The sequence below is a fragment of the Rhinopithecus bieti genome, unplaced genomic scaffold (genome assembly GCF_001698545.2).
Source record: "Rhinopithecus bieti isolate Rb0 unplaced genomic scaffold, ASM169854v2 scaffold_14215, whole genome shotgun sequence".
Classification (NCBI taxonomy): domain Eukaryota; kingdom Metazoa; phylum Chordata; class Mammalia; order Primates; family Cercopithecidae; genus Rhinopithecus; species Rhinopithecus bieti.
The window spans coordinates 712,331-734,506 of NW_016808057.1; the positions used below are offsets into that span (position 1 = coordinate 712,331).

The 22,176-nt window shown below is 39.3% G+C and overlaps 1 long non-coding RNA gene across 2 annotated transcripts in view; it reads left to right on the forward strand.

The window, feature by feature from the left end:
• Positions 1-1,094: 1,094 nt before the first annotated feature.
• The window catches only part of LOC108537692 (uncharacterized), a 119,253-nt gene continuing 98,171 nt past the window's right edge, over positions 1,095-22,176 (forward strand). For both annotated transcript variants that reach the window (XR_001887901.1, XR_001887902.1), the window contains exon 1: positions 1,095-1,146. This is a non-coding gene — a long non-coding RNA (uncharacterized LOC108537692). The remainder of the gene's footprint in view (positions 1,147-22,176) is intronic.

The window sequence follows — 22,176 nt, forward strand, 5'->3', positions numbered from 1 at the left end:
CCATTGACTTCCTGTTCATGTCCAGGGATAGAGAAAGCACTTTTGCATCAAACATTAAATAGAAATACTTATCTTCATTGTAATACAGATAATTTAGGGTGCATCTTTATCCTTGAATGAATCATTGGCTTGATCCTCAGTTTTGAACTAATTACCAGCTGGAGAGAAGAGACTATCCTTACTGAGTAGGACAATTCAGGAACTCTTCTTCAAATGGTAGTCAATATTCAAACTCTAGTGCTCTTATGTAACAGGGAAAGTTTGGGATAGGTGTTGAGGATTTAAGCAAATGTTAAATATATTTTACCCCTTTGATGACTTCACATCCAAACTTAGCTTCTTCCCAACTAAATACACATCCTTACAATGCTCACACCAGCATGAAATACATTCAGTTTTCCCCAAACGAGACAGTTCAAAGTCTTCACTGTTATAATTCCAGATTTTTGGTTGAGTTGCTCTTCCTCTTACATAGTTGTAGCTTCTAATTGTATTAAGGCTAAGACACTGTTATCTTCCCTTAACAAATTTAATATAAAATCGTGGAGAAATAACAGGATAAGCACAATGAAAATTGTGGAAAAGGGCAGTAGCACACATGGTTCACTGGAACATAGCATAAACCGTAGCCTGCCGGCTGGAAATAACGAGGACTTTCTGACCTGGCCGTGCAGTGACTACTTGTGTTACATTATAGCAGCATCCACTTCTGCTCTTTGGAATAAGTTCACTTGTCAGTCTTCCTCTGTTACCCCATGTCCTGTCTCCTGGGGAGATTACTCATATCCATCAATTTTTATTTGAGGTGGACATGAGATAGGATGCCCTTTCTTGCGCTACACAGATACAGTACTTACTCTCTGTAAAGTGTGTGTCCAAGGGATTTAATATTTAAGTTATAGCTATTTATGATCAAGCTTGGAATTTCTTTATTATTTTCTTCAAGTTTTAGCAGGCTTTTGGTCCATATGTATTTGTAGTTTTCATTGCATAATAACCACACCAGTGGATATTAGTGTGGTCATGGTCTTTGAGTTTGGAACTTTGGTCTCCTAAGCAACAAATCACTGTTTTCTAGAATTTCAGTTGAAGGACTTCTGTCTACATTTGATCTGCCCCTGGAAGAGATCTGAAGCCATACCTTAGGTTGGTGGACATCAATATGTTGTATCCTTTCTCAGGCAGAGAATACTTAATTGGAACTAAGTCTCATGTCTTTCTTGTGGCTTAATCATATATTGTTCCAAACTACCTACTTTCCAACCTGTACCAGCATTAGTATTTATTAAAGTAGATAATTTATTTCTGTAACCTAAAAATTTCATAATTTTGGATTACAGAAAAGAATCCCCTTAAGCTACTTTTGCTTCTTCAGGTGCTTACAGTGGGCCACATTCAACCTGTTTATCTCTTATAAGATTTTATTGATGGCCTCAAGAAGTATTAAAAACAGTCTAAACATGTTTCTTACCAAGTCTCTAATGCTACAGCCTTGGTAGGCACATTGACAGTTTCATCATAAGGAAGGCCATAGTTTAATGGATACACTCAATATAGTATAAAAAGATTACCAACTTACTAGAAAGAAATAATAGAGTCTTCTCTGTTCTGTATCCTTTATCTTTTCATTAAACCAGTCTGTTTTCTACACTGCTTTATTTCCTGGTATCAAAATCTGTATTAGTTGAAATGCACTCAGCTGAAAATAACAGAAATTTAACTGGGGGTGAAAGCCACAATTCATTCAGGGCTAAGAATGAGCCTCAGGCATGGCTAATCAGAGTAGAGTCTATCTCCTTGGCCACAGAGATTCAGGGTTATATGTGGCAGCCAAGATAGCCCAGTTGGAGCTAATCATGAGAGATTATGTTCCTGGAGCTGTCAGCGGCCATGATGGGAAGCCAGAGAAAGAGACCAACTCAGTGGAAAACAGAGCCAAGAGCTGGAGAGAAACCAATTTCTGATGACATCATTGGGCCTCTGAATCCAATCCTGTATGCAGTTAGCATTCTTTCTGGCCTTCTCAATTAAGTGAATCAATATTTTTTTTCTTAAGCCTGTTTGAACCAGCATTCCTTTCATATTCAACAGTTTAGATTTCTGGGTTGATTTGAGGAATTGAATTATGAAAAGTCACTCAAACTCACTGGAATAATTTGGGGGGGATAAAAGGGACATTTAAGTTTTCCTCTAATTCCTTCATTTCTATTATGTGAGCTCACAGAGCTATTTAGCTTCAAAGTCAAATTAGATATTCTTTCCTACTGATTTCCAGTAGCTTGCATTATTTGATGCTGTTTAGAAATGTGTAAACACAGTGCTGGCCACTAAATATTAACCTTGTTAGAAATTTTTATTCTCTTATAAGAATTAGTGCCATATCAATAGTGGTGTATTTTCTGTAAGTTTTTGACCTGGTAAGATTTACTTGTGTCCGGCAATATACTTCCCTCTGGCTACTTGCCTTGGCCTCTTTTCACACCACACACATATAAGAGAAAAGTGCATGTTTGATAAGCGAGAGTTTTCTTTTCTGACTTTTTGTCTTGAAAAAATCTTAGACTTACAGAAGAGTTGTAAAGATAGTACAGAGAGTTCTTATATATACTTTGCCTAACTTAGTGTTTTATTTTTATTTTACTTGAAGCTCCAGGATACATGTGCAAAATGTGCAGGTTTGTTAGATAGGTGTACATGTGCCATGGTGGTTTTGCTGTGCCTATCAACCCGTCATCTAAGTTTTAAGCCCTGCGTGCATTAGCTATTTGTCCTGATGCTCTCCCTCCCCTCGTCCCCCAAACCCCCAAAGGCCCCAGTGTGTTATTCCCCTCCCTGTGTGCATGCATTTTCATTGTTCAACTCCCACTTGTGAGTGAGAACATGTGGTGTCTGGTTTTCCGTTCATGTGTTAGTTTGCTGAGCATGATGGCTTCCAGCTTCATTCATGTCCCTGCAAAGAACATGATCTCATTTCTTTTTATGGCTGCATAGTATTCCATGGTGTACATGTACCACATTTTCTTTATCCAGTCTATCATGGATGGGTATTTGAGTTGGTTCCAAGTCTTGGCTATAGTAAATAGTGCTGCAATAAACATGTGTGTGCATGTGTCTTTATAGTAGAATGATTTATATTCCTTAGGGTATATATGCAGTAATGGGATTGCTAGGTCGAATGATATTTCTTATTCTAGATCCTTGAGGAATCACCACACTATCTTTCACAATGGTTGAACTAATTTACATTCCCACCAACAGTGTAAAAGTGTTCCTATTTCTTCACAGCCTCACCAGCATCTGTTGTTTCTTGACTATTTAGTAACTATCATTCTGATTGGCATGAGGTGGTATCTCATTGTGGTTTTGATTTGCATTTCTTTAATAATCAGTGATGTGCTTTTTTTCATATGCCGCATAAATAAATGTCTCCTTTTGGAAAGTGTCTGTTTATATCTTTTGCCCACTTTCTGATAGGGTTGTGTGTTTTTTTTTCTTGTAAATTTGTTTAAGTTCCTTGTAGTTTCTGGATGTTAGATCTTTGTCAGGTGGGTAGATTATAAAAATTTTCTCTCATTCTGTAGGTTGCCTGTTCATTCTGATAGTTTCTTTTTCTGTACAGAGGCTCTTTAGTTAGATCTCATTTGTCAATTTTAGCTTTTGTTGCAATTAATTGCTTTTGGTGTTTATGTCGTGAAGTCTTTGCCCATGCCTATGTCCTGAATGGTATTGCCTAAGTTTTCTCCTAGGGTTTTCATGACTTTGGGTCTTACATTTAAGTCTTTAATACATCTTGAGTTAATTTTTGTATATGGCATAAAGAAGGGGTTCAGTTTTAGTTTTCTGCATATGGTTAGCCAGTTTTCCCAACACCATTTATTAAATAGGGAATCCTTTCCCCATTGCTTGTTTTTTGTCAGGATTGTTGAAGATCAGATGGTTGTAGATGTGTGCTGTAATTTCTGAGGTCTCTGTTCTATTCCATTGGTCTATATGTCTGTTTTGGTACCAGCACCATGCTGTTTTGGTTACTGTAGCTTTGTAGTACAGTTTGAAGTCAGGTAGCATGAAGCCTCCAGCTTTGTTCTTTTTGCTTAGGTTTGTCTTGGCTATACAAGTTCTTTTTTTGTTCCATATGAAGTTTAAAGGTTTCTTATAATTCTGTGAGGAATGTCATTGGTAGTTTGGGAATAGCATTGAATCTGTAAATTATTTTGGGCATTATGGCCATTTTTATGATACTGATTCTTCCTGTGCGTGAGGATGGAATATTTTTCCATTTGTTTGTGTCCTCTCTTATTTCCTTGAGTAGTGGTTTGTATGTTTCCTTGAAGAGGTTCTTCACATCTCTTGTTAGCTGTATTCCTAGATATTTTATTTTCTTGAACAACTGTGAATGGGAATTCACTTTGATTTGGCTCCTTGCTTGTCTATTGTTGATGCATAGGAATGCTTGCGATTTTTGCACATTGATTTTGTATCCTGAGACTTTGCTGAAGTTGCTTATCAGCTTAAGGAGATGTTGGGCTGAGACGATGGGGTTTTCTAAATACAGAATCGTGTCATCTGGGGGGTGCCCAAGATGGCCGAATAGGAACAGCTCCAGCCTCCAGCTCCCAGCGTATGTGACACAGAAGACGGGTGATTTCTGCATTTTCAACTGAGGTACCGGGTTCATCTCACTGGGGCGTGTCGGACTGTTGGTGCTGGTCAGTGGGTGCAGCCCAACCAGCGAGAGCTGAAGCAGGGTGAGGCATTGCGTCACCTGGGAAGCACAAGGAGGAAGGGAATTCCTTTTCCTAGCCAAGGGAAACTGAGACACACAACACCTGGAAAATCGGGGTAACTCCCACCCTAATGCTGCACTTTACCAAGGGTCTTAGCAAACAGCACACCAGGAGATTATATCCCAGGCCTGGCCCGGAGGGTCCCATGCCCACAGAGCCTCCCTCATTGGTAGCACAGCAGTCTGAGATCTAACTGCAAGGCAGCAGTGAGGCTGTGGGAGGGGTGCCTGCCATTGCTGAGGCTTAAGTAGGCAAACAAAGCTGCTGGGAAGCTCGTATTGGGTGGAGCCCACCACATCTCAAGGAGGCCGGCCTGCCTCTGTAGACTCCACCTCTGGAGACAGGTCATAGCTAAACAAAAAGCAGCAGAAACCTCTGCAGATGTAAAAGCCCCTGTCTGACAACTTTGAAGAGAGCAGTGGTTCTCCCAACACGGAGGTTGAGATCTGAGAATGGACAGACTGCCTGCTCAAGTGGGTCCTGGACCCCTGAGTAGCCCAACTGGAGTCTTCCCCCACTAGGTGCAGGCTGACACCTCACACCTCACACGGCTGGGTACACCTCTGAGACAAAGCTTCCAGAGCAAGAATCAGACAGCAACACTCACTGTTCAGCAATATTCTATCTTCTCCAGCCTCCGCTGCTGGTACCCAGGCAAACAGGGTCTGGAGTGGACCTCAAACAAACTCTAACAGACCTGCAGCTGAGGGTCCTGACTGTTAGAAGGAAAACTAATAAACAGAAAGGACATCCACACCAAAACCCCGTCAGTACATCACCATCATCAAAGACCAAAGTCAGATAAAACCACAAAGATGGGGAAAAAGCAGTGCAGAAAAGCTGGAAATTAAAAAAATCAGAGTGCATCTGCCCCTCCAAAGGAACGCAGCTCATTGCCAGCAATGGAACAAAGCTGGATGGAGAATGACTTTGACGAGTTGAGAGAAAAAGCCTTCAGTCGATCAAACTTCTCAGAGCTAAAGGAGGAACTATGTATGTACACAGCGCAAAGAAACTAAAAACCTTGAAAAGAGAGTGGAAGAATGGATAACTGGAATAACCAATGCAGAGAAGTCCATAAACGAACTGATAGAGATGAAAACCATGACACGAGAACTACGTGACAAATGCACATGCTTCAGTAACCGACTTGATCAACTGGAAGAAAGAGTATCAGTGATTGAAGATCAAATGAATGAAATGAAGTGAGAAGAGAAGTGTAGAGAAAACAGGGTAAAAAGAAGTGAACAAAGCCTCCAAGAAATATGGGATTATGTGAAAAGACCAAATCTACGTCTAATTGGTGTGCCTGAAAGTGACGGGGAGAATGGAACCAAGCTGGAAAACACTCTGCAGGATATTATCCAGGAGAACTTCCCCAACCTAGCAAGACAGACCAACATTCAAATTCAGGAAATGCAGAGAACACCACAAAGATACTCCTCGAGAAGAGCAACTCCAACACACATAATTGTCAGATTCACCAAAGTTGAAATGGAGGAAAAAATGTTAAGGGCAGCCAGAGAGAAAGGTCGGGTTACCCACAAAGGGAAGCCCATCAAACTAACAGCAGATCTCTTGACAGAAACTCTATCAGTCAGAAGAGAGTGGGGGCCAATATTCAGCATTCTTAAAGAAAAGCATTTTCAACCCAGAATTTCATATCCAGCCAAACTAAGTTTCATAAGTGAAGGAGAAATAAAATGACAAATGTGATCTAATTAAACTAAAGAGCTTCTGCACAGCAAAAGAAACTACCATCAGAGTGAACAGGCAACCTACAGAATGGGAGAAAATTTTTGCAATCTAATCATCTGACAAAGGGCTAATATCCAGAATCTACAAAGAACTCAAACGAATTTACAAGAAAAAAACAAACAACCCCATCAAACAGTGGGCAAAGGATATGAACAGACACTTCTCAAAAGAAGACGTTCATACAGCCAACAGACTCATGAAAAAATGCTCATCATCACTGGCCATCAGAGAAATGCAAATCAAAACCACAATGAGATATCATCTCACACCAGTTAGAATGGCAATCATTAAAAAGTCAGGAAACAACAGGTGCTGGTGAGGATGTGGAGAAATAGCACTTTTACACTGTTGGTGGGACTGTAAACTAGTTCAAGCATTGTGGAAAACAGTGTGGCGATTCCTCAAGGTTCTAGAACTAGAAGTACCATTTGACCCAGCCATCCCATTACTGGGGATATCCCCAAAGGATTATAAATCATGCTGCTATAAAGACACATGTACACATATGTTTATTGCGGCACTATTCGCAATAGCAAAGACTTGGAATCAACCCAAATGTCCATCAGTGACAGACTGGATTAAGAAAATGTGACACACATATACACCATGCAATACTATGCAGCCATAGAAAGAATGAGTTCATGTCCTTTGTAGGGACATGGATGCAGCTGGAAACCATCATTCTCAGCAGACTATCGCAGGAACAGAAAACCAATCACCGCATTGTCTCACTCATAGGTGGGAATTGAACAATGAGATCACTTGGACACAGGAAGGGGAACATCACTCACTGAGGCCTATAGTGGGCAGATGGTAGGGTGGAGGGATGGCATTCGGAAATATACCTAGTGTAAAGGACAAGTTAATGGGTGCAGCACACACCAACATGGCACATGTATACATATGTAACAAACCTGCACATTATGCACATGTACCCTAGAACTTAAAGTATTAAAAAAAAAAAAAAAAAAAAGAATCATGTCATCTGCAAACAGAGACAATTAGATGTCCTCTCTTCCTGTTTGAATACCCTTTATTTCTTTCTCTTGCCTGTTTTTCCTGGCCAGAACTTCTGATACTATGTTGGATAGGAGTGGTAAGAGAGGGGATCCTTGCCTTGTGCCTGTTTTCACAGGGAATGCTTCCAGCTTTTGCCTATTCGGTATGATATTGGCTGTGGGTCTGTCATAAATAGATCTTATTGTTTTGAGATATGTTCCATCAATACCTAGTTTATTGAGAATTTTTAACATGAAGGATGTTGAATTTTATCAACAGCCTTTTCTGCATCTGTTCAGATGATCATTTTTGTTATTGGTTCTGTTTATGTGATGGCTTATGTTTATTGATTCATATAGGTTGAACAAACCTTGCATCCCAGGGATGAAGCTGACTTGATCTTGGTGGATAAACTTTTTGATGTGCTACTGTATTGGTTTGCCAGTATTTTATTGAGGATTTTCGCATCGATGTCCATCAGGGATATTGGTCTAAAATTCTTTTTGTTGTGTCTCTGCCAGGCTTTGGTGTCAGTATGATGATGGCTTTATAAAATGAGTTAGGGAGGATTCCTTCTTTTTCTATTGATTGGTATAGTTTCAGAAGGAATGGTACCAGCTCCTCTTTGTACCTCTGGTAGAATTGGGCTGTGAATCCCTCTGGTCCTGGACTTTTTATTGCTTGGCAGGCCATTAATTATTGCCTCAATTTCAGAACTTGTTTTTGGTCTATTCTGATTCAACTTCTTCCTGGTTTAGTCTTGGGAGGGTGTATGTGCCCAGGAATTTATCCATGTCTTCTAGATTTTCTAGTTTATTTGCGTAGAGGTGTTTATAGTATCCTCTGAGGGTAGTTTATATTTCTGTGGGATTGGTGGTGATATCCCCTTTATTGTTTTTTATTGTGTCTATTCGATTCGTCTCTTTTCTTCTTTATTATTCTTACTAGCGGTCTATCAGTTTCTTTAAAAAAAAAACCAGCTCCTGAATTCATTGATTTTTTGAAGGGTTTTTCATGTGTCTATCTCTTTCATTTCTGCTTTGATCTTAATTATTTCTTGTCCTCTGCTAGCTTTTGGATTTGTTTGTTCTTGCTTCTCTAGTTCTTTTAGTTGTGACGTTAGGGTGTTGATTTGAGATCTTTCTAGCTTTATAGTGCTATAAATTTCCCTCTTAACATTGCTTTAGCTGTGTCTCAGAGATTCTGGTACACTGTCTCTTTGTTCTCATTGGTTTCAAAGAACTTCTTGACTTCTGCCTTAATTTTGTTACTTACCCAGGAGTCATTCAGGAACAGGTTGTTCAATTTCCATGTCGTGGTGTGGTTTTGAGTGAGTTTTTAAATCTTGAGTTCTAATTTGATTGCTCTCTGGTCTGAGATACTGTTTATGATTTCAGTTCTTTTGCATTTGCTAAGAAGTGTTTTACTTCCAATTATATGGTTGATTTTAGAATAAGTACGATGTGGCACTGAGAAGAATGTATATTCTGCTGATTTGGGGTGGAGAGTTCTGAGATGTCTATTAGGTCTGCTTGATCCAGAGCTGAGTTTAAGTCCTGAATATTCTTGTTAATTTTCTGTCTCATTGATCTAATATTGACAGTGGGATGTTAAAGTCTTCCACTATTATTGTGTTGAAGTCTAAGTCTCTGTGTAGGTCTCTAAGAACTTGTTTTATGAAGCTGGGTTCTCCTGTATTGGGTGCACATATATTTAGGATAGTTAGCTCTTCTTGTTGAATTGATTGCTTTACCATTATGTAATGCCCCCCCCCCCTTTTTTTTTAATCTTTGTTGGTTTTAAAGTCTGTTTTGTCAGAAACTAGGATTGCAACTACTTTTTTTCTTTCCATTTTTTGAAAACTTTTCTCCATACCTTTTATTTTAAGCCTATTTGTGTCTTTGCATGTGAGATGGGTCTTCTGAATACAACCACCAATTGGTCTTGACTCTATCCAGTTTGCCAGTTTGTGTCTTTTAATTGGGGCATTTAGCCCATTTACATGTAGGGTTAACATTGTTATGTGTGAATTTGATCCTGTCATCGTGATGGTAGCTGGTTATTTTGCCCACTATTTGATGCGTGTCTTCATAGTGTCATTGGTCTTTATATTTTGGTGTGTTTTTGCAGGAGCTGGTACTGGTTTTTCCTTTTCATATTTAGTACTTCTTTCAGGAGCTCTTGCAAAGTAGGCCTGGTGGTGATGAAGTCCCTCAACATTTGCCTGTCTGGAAATGATTTTATTTCTCCTTTGCTTATGAAGCTTAGTTTGGCTGGATATGAAATTCTGGGTGGAAAATTCAAGACTGTTGAATATTGGCCCCCAGTCTTTTCTTGCTTGTAGGGTTTCTGCAGAGAGATCAGCTATTAGTCTGATGGGCTTCCCTTTGTAGGTGACCTGGACTTTCTTTCTGGCTGCCCTTAATATTTTTTCCTTCATTTTGATCTTGCAGAATCTGTTGATTGTGTGTCTTGGGGTTGATCTTCTCATGAACTATCTTAGTGATGTTCTTTGTATTTCTTGAATTTGAACGTTGGCCTGTCTTGCTAAGTTGGGGAATTTCTCCTGGAGTGAATAACCTGAAGTGTATTTTCCAACTTCGTTCCATTCTGTCCTTCTCTTTCAGGTACTCCAGTCAATAGTAGGTTTGGTCTTTTTACATAGTCCTATATTTGTCACAGGTTTTGTTCATTCCTTTTCATTCTTTTTTTCTCTTATCTTCCTGCCTTATATCAGCAAGATGGTATTCAAACTGATACTCTTTCTTCTGCTTGATCAATTCAGCTATTGGTACTTGTCTATACTTCACGAAGTTCTTGTGCTGTATTTTTCAGAATTATCAGGTCATTTAGGTTCCTCTCTAAGCTGGTTATTCTAATCAGCAGTTCCTGTAACCTTTTATCAAGGTTCTTAGCTTCTTTGCATTGGGTTAAAACATGCTCTTTATTTCAGTGGAGTTTGTTATTACCCACCTTTTGAAACCTACTTCTGTCATTTCATCCATCCCATCCTCCATCCAGTGTTCTGTGCCCTTGCTGGAGAGGCATTGCAATCATTTAGAGGAGAAGGTGCACTCTAGCCTTTGGGTTTTCAGTATTTTTTTGTTGATTCTTTCTCATCTTCATGAGTTTGTCTAGTTTCGACCTTTGAGGTTACTGACTCTTGAATGAGGATTTTGTGGGGATTTTTTTTTTTTTTTTCTGATGCTGTTTTCATTGCTTTCTGTTTGCTTTTCTTTCCATAATCAGGTCCCTCTTCTGCATGGCTGCTGTTTGCTGGGGTTCACTTCAGGCCCTATATATCTGGTTCAGTCACACACCTGGAAGTGTCACCTGAGGAGGCTGGAGAACAGCAAAGATGAGTGTCTGCTCCTTCCTCTAGGATCTCTGACTTCAAGGGTCACCAACCTGTTACCAGTAGGGACTTCTGTATAGGGTGTCTGACAACCCCTGTTGGAAGGTCGTACCTGGTTGGATGGCACAGGGAGCAGGACCCATTTAATTTAACACACTTTGGCTGTCCCTTGGTGGAGGAGGTGTGCTGCAATCAGGGGGGAACCCACTTGTCTGGGCTGCCTGGATTCTTCAGAATTAGCAGGAGGAAAGACTGAGTCTGCTGGTCCACAGAGACTACAATCAGCCCTCCCCTTAGGGGCTCAGTCCCAGGGAGATCAGAGTTCTGTCCTTGAGCCCCTGGCTGGAGTTGTTGGAGTTCCTGCAGGGAGGCCCCACTCAATGAGGAGGGATGGGTCATGGTTAGGCCTAAAGACGCACTGTGGCTGCAGTCTGCCAGAGCCAGTGTGTTGCGCTGTGGGGAATACCTCTAGGGACCCAGCCATCTGCCTCCCTGGCCCTCGTAGGGGAAAAGTGTAGCCTGGAGCTATGGAGATGGCTGCTGCCCTTCTCTTGCTCTGGGAGCTTAGTGTGTTAGGCAGCTAGCAGTCCCAGTGTTGGCTGCCACCCCTCCCACAAGGAACTCAGATGGTTCAGCGGGTAGCCACAGCTGTGGTGATGGCCATCCCTCTCCCCAGGAACTGGGCAGGCTTAAGATGATTCTAGTTGAGTAGCTGTTGAGAATCTGCATGGCTCCATGGTTAGGACCTTAGGCCCCAGTGACATGGGCTCACGAGTGGTATCTTCTGATCTGTGGGTTGCATAGTTCCATGGAAAAAGCATGGTTTCCCAGGCTGGCTAGCATGCTCGCTCACTAACTCCTTTGGCTGGTGGGTGGGGGCTCCCCTTCCCTTTGTGGCTCTCGGGTGGGCCACTGCACCACACTGCTCTTCCTTCCTCTCTATGCGTCACGCCAGCCACCTAGTCAGTCCTGATGACAGAACCTGGATACCTCAGCTGCTGGTACAGGATTCGCCTGCTGTTTTGGCTCTTTTGGGTGGGAGCCTCTCATCACCACTGCATCTAGTTGGCCATCTTGACCCCGCCCTGCTTTAATGTTAATATCTTTTGTAATCATAGTATAGTGATCAAAACTAAAAAACTAACATTAGTGCAATATGTTAAACTATAGAATTTGTTCAGATTTTACCAGTTTGGTGTCTAATCTTTTTCTGAGCTATTAAAAATGAAAATTATCTCTTGTATATTTGGTTTTTTATCAAGAGTTTCAAATAAATATAGGTGATTATACTTAATAGTTTAAAACTATGCATAAACTGTTGGGCCATTGTTTATAACTCACTGTGCTACTTGGAGCATGGCATTCAGACATTACTACTGGGGGTACATCTTGTTTTGCTGTATAATAGAGAAATTGCTGAAAATCTATAAATAAGCTTTGTATACATTACAAAGACATTTTACTTTTTATTTATAGGTGCAAGATTTACTTATAACTTCTGATTAGAAGGTTTAATACACTGTTATACTATAATAAATAAGAAAAAAGACACTCATTTCCCAAAGTGACCCCAAATGTGTTCCCTTGGTGATTTAGTGCTTCCCTTTCAAATCCACTTAAATTAACATCACGTTATCTGAGAGTAATGGAAAGTAATTTTATACAGTTATGAGATTGAGGGGGTGTAACTTTGCACCAGGAAAGGTAAATTGTGTGAGTATTCAAATACTAACGTTGGAAATTAAATTAACCCACACTACATTTTCTTAGAAAATCCACATATTAGAGCGGAAAACTGTTAACAAATACTATGAACTAGAGCATAATATTTTATAATAATGAGAATCTACAGAATATATTCCTTGGACTAGACTGAAGTTCATTAGAAGAAGTAGATTTGTAGTGAAGATGTCATCTGGCTGTTTATTTAGAGACAGGGTCTCACTGTGTCACCCAGGCTAGAGTGCAGTGATGCAGTCACGGCTCACTGCAGCCCTGAGTTTCTAGGGTCAAGTGATCCTCCTATCTCAGCCTCCCAAGTAGCTGGGACTACAGGTGCATGCCACTGAACTTGGCTAACTTTTTCTACTTTTATTTTATAGAGACGGGCTCTCTATGTTGCCTAGGCTGGTCTTGAACTCTTGAGCTCAAGTGATTCTCCCTCCTTGGTCTCCCAAAGTTTGGAGATTATAGGTTTGAGCCACCACTTCTGGATTATTTTATGTTTATTTTAAAGGGGCAGGAACCAAGGTATTTTGGTATATTTCATACATATAGACACACTATACTTAATGAAAACTATTTTTGATATATTATCTAAATAACTTGCCAGACATTTCACATCAACATCACAGAGAGTAATAGAAAAATCTTAACTTCTGTGGAAAGTTCACTCCATTACCGTAGCAAAACCTTGTTTTCAGAGGCCTACAACATTGCTAGTAGTTTTAGAGAGTTTTTTCTGACTGTGTTCTTTTTATATAACTGATACATTTAGCTTTTTACTGAAGCTGTTATTGATGCCAGGAACTAACTAGAGTTCAGGAAATTTGAGGTAAGTTTATGGTCGTGTTCCTTTTATAGTTACATAGACTTTGCTCTCCTACTTGGTAGGTTTGTGATTATGTAAAAGTTACTAAACTTCTTAAAAGCTCAGTTTTGTTGTTTCTTAAGTGGCAATAAAACTACTAATTTGCAGTGTTGATGTGAATACTGCAAATTAATAATGTACATAAACTGACTGTCTTGCATATGATCTTTATTTTTCTGTGTTTAATGTGAGATCTTGCAGGTTATTTAGGAGTATTTTCTCAACTATATAAAATATGTTGAATCCTTACATTTAGTGAGTATGAGAGAAAAAAGATGGATATTTTATGAGGGGACTTAAAAGTTTATGGAAAATGAAATTAAAAGATAAAATAAAAAATTAAACTTTATTTCTCAACACAATCTCCATCAAGTTGAAGACACTTTTGTAAGTGATGATACCAGCCATTTCATCCCTAAAGAACTGAGGACATGCTGGAATTAACCATGTCAATGCAGTATTTTAAAAATATTAACTGAAGAAACATGGATGCCCTTTAAATATTTTTTAAGATTAGAAAACAAAAGGAAGTCAAAAGAGGCCAAATCAGAACTGTCAGCTGAATGCCTAATGATTTTTCATTGAAGTTGTTGCAAACTTGCCCTTTTTCAATGAGAGGAATGAACAGGAATGTTGTCATGATTGAGGACTGTCTGATAAAGATTTTCTGAGTATCTTTCTGTTAAAGCTTTAGCTAACTTTTCTAAAACATTTTTATAAGAAGAAGATGTTATTATTCTTTGGCTCTCCACACAGTCAGCAAGCAAAATACCTTGAGCATCCCCAAAATCTGTTGCCATGGCCTTTGCTCTTGACTAATCCACTTTTGCTTTTAGTGGATCATTTCCTCCTCTTGGTCGCCATTGCTTTGACTGTGCTTTGTCTTCAGGATAATAGTGGAAAAGCCATGCTTTATCTTCTGTTATGATTCTTTGAAGAAACACTTTAGTTTATTGATCCTCCTTGTTCAAAATTTCCATTGAAAGCTCTGATGTTGTCTGCAGCTGATGTGGGGTGTAAAGGTTTTGGTACATATTGAGTGGAAAGTTTGCTCAATGTTAATGTTTTAGTCAGAATTGTGTAAGCTAAACAAATTGAGATATCTATGGTGTTGGCTATTGTTTTTGCTGTTAATCATCAATCATCTTCACTTAGGGCATGAGTAAGATTAATTTTTTCAGCAAAGAAGGCTCTAACAGGGCTGAATAGTGTCATTTTGTAATCATCTACTCCATTAAGAAGAACCAGAAGAGTGGGTATTTAATCATACTTTGGATAGATAATCCAAGAGAGAACAGTGGAATTCAACAGACAAGTGACAGGAAATACCTAAAGCAAGGAAGAAGATGGAAGTGAGGCAGCCTGGTTGACTCTGATCAGCTGGGAGCTGAGAGGCTCCCCAATATGGGGAAAGGGTAAGTAAGAGACCCTCAGCAGTTCACATTCTCACTGTGGACTCCTGCAATACTAGCCATAGGAGAACCCCTTGATTCTTGCGGGCCCTGAAACTAACACAGGGAACTACGGGATGGATTGGATTGTGCGGTGGCACTGGTACAAGAAGAGAGCTTATGCTGGGTCCTACAGCAAGGCGACATTTTAGAGACACACCCCCAACAGACTATGCAGTGTCCTGCATCTGGGCAGTGTGGGGGCTGAGGTGCAAAAGTAGTGTAGCTGTGGTACAAGAGAAGCATGGTTGCTGCCCCCAGGTATTGTGAATCAACGTGGGGATGAGATGTGACTGAGGTTCTGGCTATTACTGCAGAGACTGGGGTAAAACTGGCATGTTCCTCAACTGCCAGCCCAGGTTGCCTGAAACTGAAGGCAGCACTACCTTTCCCAGTGGCAGGGAAGCAGCATGGCTGCTACCTCAACCTGAGCATTCCATTGGTGGCGTAGGGATTGCCTTACCCCTGCCTACCATGGCTGGTGCCTGAACCTATGAACAGAGAGCCTGAGTACAAGCCCATCTGACCTGGTTTCACCTCTAACACTTGCCACGGCACACAGTCAGGGGCCAGGGGATTGCCCAACCCAGTCCAACACCATTGGCACATGAATACTTTTCCCTGGTGCCTGAGGTTGGGCCTACCTAACCAGCTGCTACCATAGCACATGCCACCTTGGGCCTGGAGACTGCTCTGCCTAACCCATTGCAAGCCACTGCCAATACCAAAACAGACTGCTTGGGACCCAGAAGGTCATTCCACCACTGTCATTGTCATCACTCATGCTGTGCTGCCTACCCAGGATCCTGAGAACCCACTCGGCCCACTGCTGAAGCTACCAGCATCTGAGTAAGCTACCTGGAGACCCAAGAATTAGCCACTGGTGCCAGCATATTCTGCCCTGGGGCCCAAGGACAGACATGATCACGTCACTGCTGCCACCACTGGGGCCTAAAGAGTGACCTGCCTGCTGTCCCAATCCCCAGCAAAACTTCAATGCAGCCTCTACTAGTAACTGCGTCGTAAGCCCCTGAGGAAATCACAGATACCACTGATGCTGTTTACAGCCGAAGAAGTCATACAAAGAATGTATCACTGCATGTACTTAGAATCAAAGCCAAAGTGTGCTATACAAGCAGCAACATAGATTCATGTTCAGGAAAACAATCCTCTTCTATGAAAGGAAATTAAAAAAAATTGGAAGAAGCAACTGTTACATCAGATACATAAAAATCGATGTAAGGACACAAGAAACATTAAAAAGCAAGAAAACATGACACTTCCAAAGGAATGCAATAATTCTCCAGCAACAGATCTCAATCAAAAGAAATTCACAAAATCTTAGAAAAGATTTCAAATTATTCTAAGGAAGTTCAGTGAGGAAAAGATAATTTTCAAAAACAATGCACATTAGAAAAACAGTTCAGGATATGAATGAGACATTTAACAGAAAGACAGATGTGAAAAAAGAACCAAACTGAAATCTGAACTGAAGAATTCATTGAATGAACTACAAAACGCATTTGAAACCTTACAAAACAGACTAGCTCAAGGAGAAGAAAGAATCTCAGAACTTAAAGACGGGTCTTTTGAAGAAACTCATTCAGACAAAAATAAAGAATGAGCAAAGACTTCATGACATATGGGACACAATAAAGCAACCAGATTTCAAATTATTGTGGGCTCAAAGGTGAAGAAAGAATGAAACTGTTAGAAAACCTATCTAAGAAAATCATAGATGAAAGCTTTCCAAGTCTAGGAAGAGATTTATATATCCAGATACAGGAGGCTCTGAGATCCCCAAATGGATACAATGCAAAAAGGTCTTCTCCAGAGTACATTATAGTTAAACTGCCTAAAATCAAAGACAAAAAAGAATTTTAAAAACAGCAAGACAGAAGCTTCTAGTTACCTGTAAAGAAACCCTCATTAGACTAAAAGCTGATTTTTCAGCAGAAATGTTATAGGCCAGGAGAGAATGGGTTGATATAGTCAAAGTACTGAAATAAAAAAACTGCTTGCTAAGAATACTATAGCCAGAAAAATTGTTATTCATAAATGAGGAAGTAGTCTTTCCAGAGAAGCAAAAGCTAAGGGAGTTCATCATCACTAGACTGGTCCTACAAGAAGTTCTCAAGGCAGTCCTAAACCTGGCAGTGAAGGACAACATTTACAATCATGAAAACATGTGAAAATGTAAAACTAACTGGTAAAACACACAAATGAGGAAGAGAAGGAATTCAAAAGGTATTGCTACAGATAATTGTCAATCCACAATGAGAGAAAAAGGAAAGAATATATAAAATATGACAGAAACAAAACCTCACCTATCCATAATAACTTTGAATGTAAATGGATTAAATTCTCCACTTAAAAGATAAAGACTGGCTGTATTAATAGAGATTGTAAATCATTTTCTTCTGTAGAACAATTTAACAAAATTTAAAATTTTGGTAAATTAAAAATTTTATGCAAATCTCAGGTCAGAAAGGCCTAAGTTAACTGAAGGGTTATATATAATTTTTTAAATGTAAGGTTATCTTCAACATATTTTATAAAATAAGTGCTCTAATAAAGATTCTGAATTAAAGCCTTTAGAGATTTAAAAGACAAATACCCTTTATGATATGATGAAACCCTCACATCTTGAAGAAAATAGTAAATTCGTCAAACAATCATGAAATTAGGAACATTCTTCTCATGTCATGTATTAATAGCAAACTTGAAAGGATATTACTATTTTTTCTAGCATTTATTTCTACCTTTCCATCCATTCGTCTATCTATCTATGAATGACAGGGTCTTGCTCTGTTGCCCAGGCTGGAGTGCAGTGATGTGATTATAGGTCTCTGTAGCCTTAAACTCCTGGGCCCAAGCAATCTCCCTGCCTCAGCCTCCTAAGTTCTAGCTTTTTATTAAATATAAGACATACAGGACAAATATTATGGACAGGGTCCCTCTACAGTCTTCATAGTGCCTGACTGGGGAGAAAAGGGAATGCTACATCTGCTTATGTTAGTGCAGGGTAGAGATGGTCTATTTGATGGGGAAAGTGGAGGAAGGAAGGGTTCGGCCTCTGCTGAAGTTACTGTGGAGTGGGATTGGTTGACAGGGTTCCACCCCATAGTATCCACAGTACCCAGGGGAGAGGGAGGGTGAGGGATGCTGCAGCCTCTGTGTGATGAGTACATTTTTACATGGAGCAGTTCCACAGTCTTTGCAATGCCTAGTGAGAAAGGCAAGGGGCACAGTTTCTTTTGTGGTGTTTGCGTGGAGTAGGGAAGATATAGTCAAAATATCTGTTCTGTCCTGTCCTGCAGTTTCTGTGCCATAGGCCTGCCTTTTCCCTGTTCTGTGGCTATTAAGAACAATGTTGGGAGTGAGAGGGGGTGCTTTTTTATTTCTTTGATTTGCATCTCTTTGTTTCTGGGTTTCAGGCTGCTTTAGTGCCAGAGCCAAGAGACAAAACCAAACCAAGGAACTCACTACCACATTCTCCCTTTAGTCTACAGGTCCCTAGCCAGTCTGCCTTTTTTTCTCTACCTTCCATAGTTCTGGAAAAAAAAATGTGTGTATATATATNCTCTCTCTCTAGAGAAATTTCGTTCATCAGTCTCTCCTGCTCAGTGTTCTAGCCTCCTCTTGTGTATTGTCAAAGTGACTAATGGAAAATGGCTAGTCAAGCTTAGGACACAAAGCAGTTGACTATACGTGGTCTAATACCTGTCTTTGAAATGTGGGATAAGTTAAACTTTTTAGCTTCAATCCTTAGAGTCTCAACAAAAGTAATGGAAGAATTCTCACTTTTATATTTTTTAAAGCTTTTTGAAGACTAACAAGCTGCACATAATGAATGTGAATGAATGTGTGTGATTGGATAGGCATTGACATATATATATATATATATATATATAATAGACCATCTCTACCCTGCGCTAACATAAGCAGATGTAGCATTCCCTTTTCTCCCCAGTCAGGCACTATGAAGACTGTAGAGGGACCCTGTCCATATTTGTCCTGTATGTCTTATATTTAATTAAAAGCTAGAACTTAGGAGGCTGAGGCAGGGAGATTGCTTGGGCCCAGGAGTTTAAGGCTACAGTGACCTATAATCACATCACTGTATATATATATATATGTGTGTGTGTGTATGTGTGTGTATATATATATATATAGCCTTATATATTTTGTCCAGCATATTTAATTGTATTTAGTGGGATGGTAGGGTAGAATGTGCTTACTTCATTATGTCTAGAAGCCTTAGCTACTTTCAAGTGCTAATGTTGTATCAAACTTTTTAAGAATAAGTGAGGAGATGAGCTTCTGACTTAACCATCTTCATATTCACAATGGATTTTTAATTAATTGCCATAAATAGGAATGACCTGTAAGGACAAACTCTTAGTAAAATAAGTGAAATGTAAATATGATATTAAAAGTTTTGTTAATTTAGAGTTGTAATTTAAATATACCTTATTCTAAGTTATGCTCCTTGGGTTCTTAATGTAAATTGGACACAGAAAGATATAGAAAATAGCAATATTTCTTCATTTGGAATTAGAAATCCAATTTTTTTCTGAGGAATGACCTCTTTTCTCTTTGAGGCACTATCTTTCAAAGGACCTTATGCCCACCCCTTGAATAGTGGAAGATAGGACCCAAGCTAGGCCAACTGTGTGTTCTCTCTCAGGATTTGCATTATGAGCAGAGTAGCAAAAGTGACTGAATAGGTTTGGATTTCATCCATCCTGTCAGCTACAGAGCCATGTAGATAGCTTTTGTTTCTTTCCGCAAGAGAGTAGAGCTTGGCACATGGGCTTGTGGGCCGAAAGTGTGTTTTAGAAAGTGTTCCGACCAAGGAGAGTATAGGACTAGGAAGATATAAGCATGGAAGGAAGGAAAGCCCATCCAGAATTGCATTATCAGGGGGATCTCTGCTCTGAGCAATTGGGTTTAATCTTGCTGGGAGCCATGTACGTAACCATGTTGAAAGCCCCTTAAAATTATCCATCAAGGGAATAGAAGAGGGTAATATTTTTCTAGCATCTTAAATCCCTTCAGTTGCCACATGCATCATGACCTGCTTCACATCTTCACGTTTTTATGCATGTGCTAGAATGACTGAGTAGGTGCCCACAGACATCCTATTGGTAGGGAAGCTCCTTTACAGAAGATGCTGTCACATTACAGCTGTGTGGTTTCTTTCTGATGCAATGGCTGGGGTTAAAAGTTGATCCAAGAAGATGTGAGGTGAGGTCAAGCAGTCCACTTCCATCACACTTCCATCAGTTTACCTTTTCAAAGACCCAAAGATGCCTTGGTGTCCTTCCTCACCTTAATCCAATGAAAAATCCCCAAATCAACTTATAATACATTATAATACATTCTTTTTTTTTTTTTTTTGCTTATGTTAGCTGAAGTGAGTTTCTATAGATTGCAGCCAAAGAACCCTAACAGACACATTCATTAATGTTTTCTTTCACCAGGAGATAGTTTCATCTCTAGTAAAGTCTATTTCCTTAGTTGCATGTTGAAATGTCTATCAAAATACTTGTGTTATACCTCAAGGATGATATAGCTACTGTTAAAATATAATCATCTGGCCCCAGATGCTGGTGATCCCAAGTTAGCTTCTCATTTTTTACCGTTGGGCCTAACTTATTTACATGGTATTTAATGACATGTAATGCTTCAGGTTTAAATAGATATAAACAGGCAGCAAATTGAAAATACAGGTTAAAGAGATACAGATGGATGCTATCACACAAATAGCATTTGGTTTTCTGAAATTACAATTATATTCCTGAATGATCTCTGATTCCACTGTATTATAATGTGACAGATGTATATTGCTGAGATTTCTCTAGTGATGTTCACTGTTGCTTCCTTGTCATCTTTAATAATAAAGCAACTGGACAGATTAAATTGAAATGATTTATTCTCTGTGAATGCCATAGTCGAAGCATACTGTCATAGTAACAGGTTAAACCTTTTCCACTAGGAACTTATTATGCACAATAGGATGGTACAGCTAGAAACCCCCTTACATCCCATTGTGTCAATGGTACAGTATGTATGTTTATGTCTAGGAATTGATGGAACATCCTTTTGTGATCACTTGCATCAAAATTTAAAAATGCTAATTATACTGAAGTACAATATATTTAAAAAGTGCCCACATCATAAGTGTTATTTAAATTTCACAAAGTAAACACACAAATACAACCAGCACCCAGATTAAGACACAGGACATTATCAGTACTGCAGAAGCTGCCTCATACCTCTGTCAAGTCACAATCTCATACCTTGGGTAATCACTATCCTGACTTTTACCACCACAGATTAGCTTTGCCTGACACATTTTTCTGTGTGTGTGTCTTCCATTTATTTTTAGTGAGGTGTAATTTTCATTTAGTGAAATAAATCTTAAATGGTGCAGTTTAGTGAGTTTTGAGAAAGGCACACACCCATAAACATACGCCTACCTGTGGCACAAAAATTTTTTAATTTTTAATTAATTTCCATAAATAGGAATGACCTATAATCATAAACTCTTAGTAAAATAAGTAAAATGTAAATATGATGTTAAAAATGTTGTTAATTTACGGTCATGATTTAAATATACCTTATTCTTCTAAGTTATGCTCCTCAGGTTCTTAATATAATTTGGACACAAAGATAGAGACAATAGCAATTTTTCATTTGGAATTAGAATTCCATTTTTTTTTTTTTTACGAATTACCTATTTTCTCTTTGAAGAACTGTCAAAGGACCTTATGTCCACCCCTTGTATATTGGGAGATAGGACCCAAGCTAGGCCAATTGTGTGTTCTCTCCCAGAATTTGAATCATGAGCAGAGTGATAAAAATGACTGCATAGGTTTGGATTTCATCCATCCTGTCCGCTACAGAGCCCTCTAGATAACTTTTGTTTCTTTCCCCAAAAAAGTAGAGCTAGCAAGGCTAATAAAGAAGAAAAGAGAGAGGAATCAAATAGATGCAATAAAAAATGATAAAGGGGATATCACCACTGACCCCACAGAAATACTAGAAACGCCTCTACGCAAATCAACTAGAAAATCTAGAAGAAATGGTTAATTTCCTGGACACTTACACTCTCCCAAGGCTAAACCAGGAAGAAGTTGAATCCCTGAATAGACCAATAGCAGGCTCTGAAATTGAGGCAACAATTAATAGCCTACCCACCAAAAAAAGTCCAGGACCAGATGGTAGTTTGTA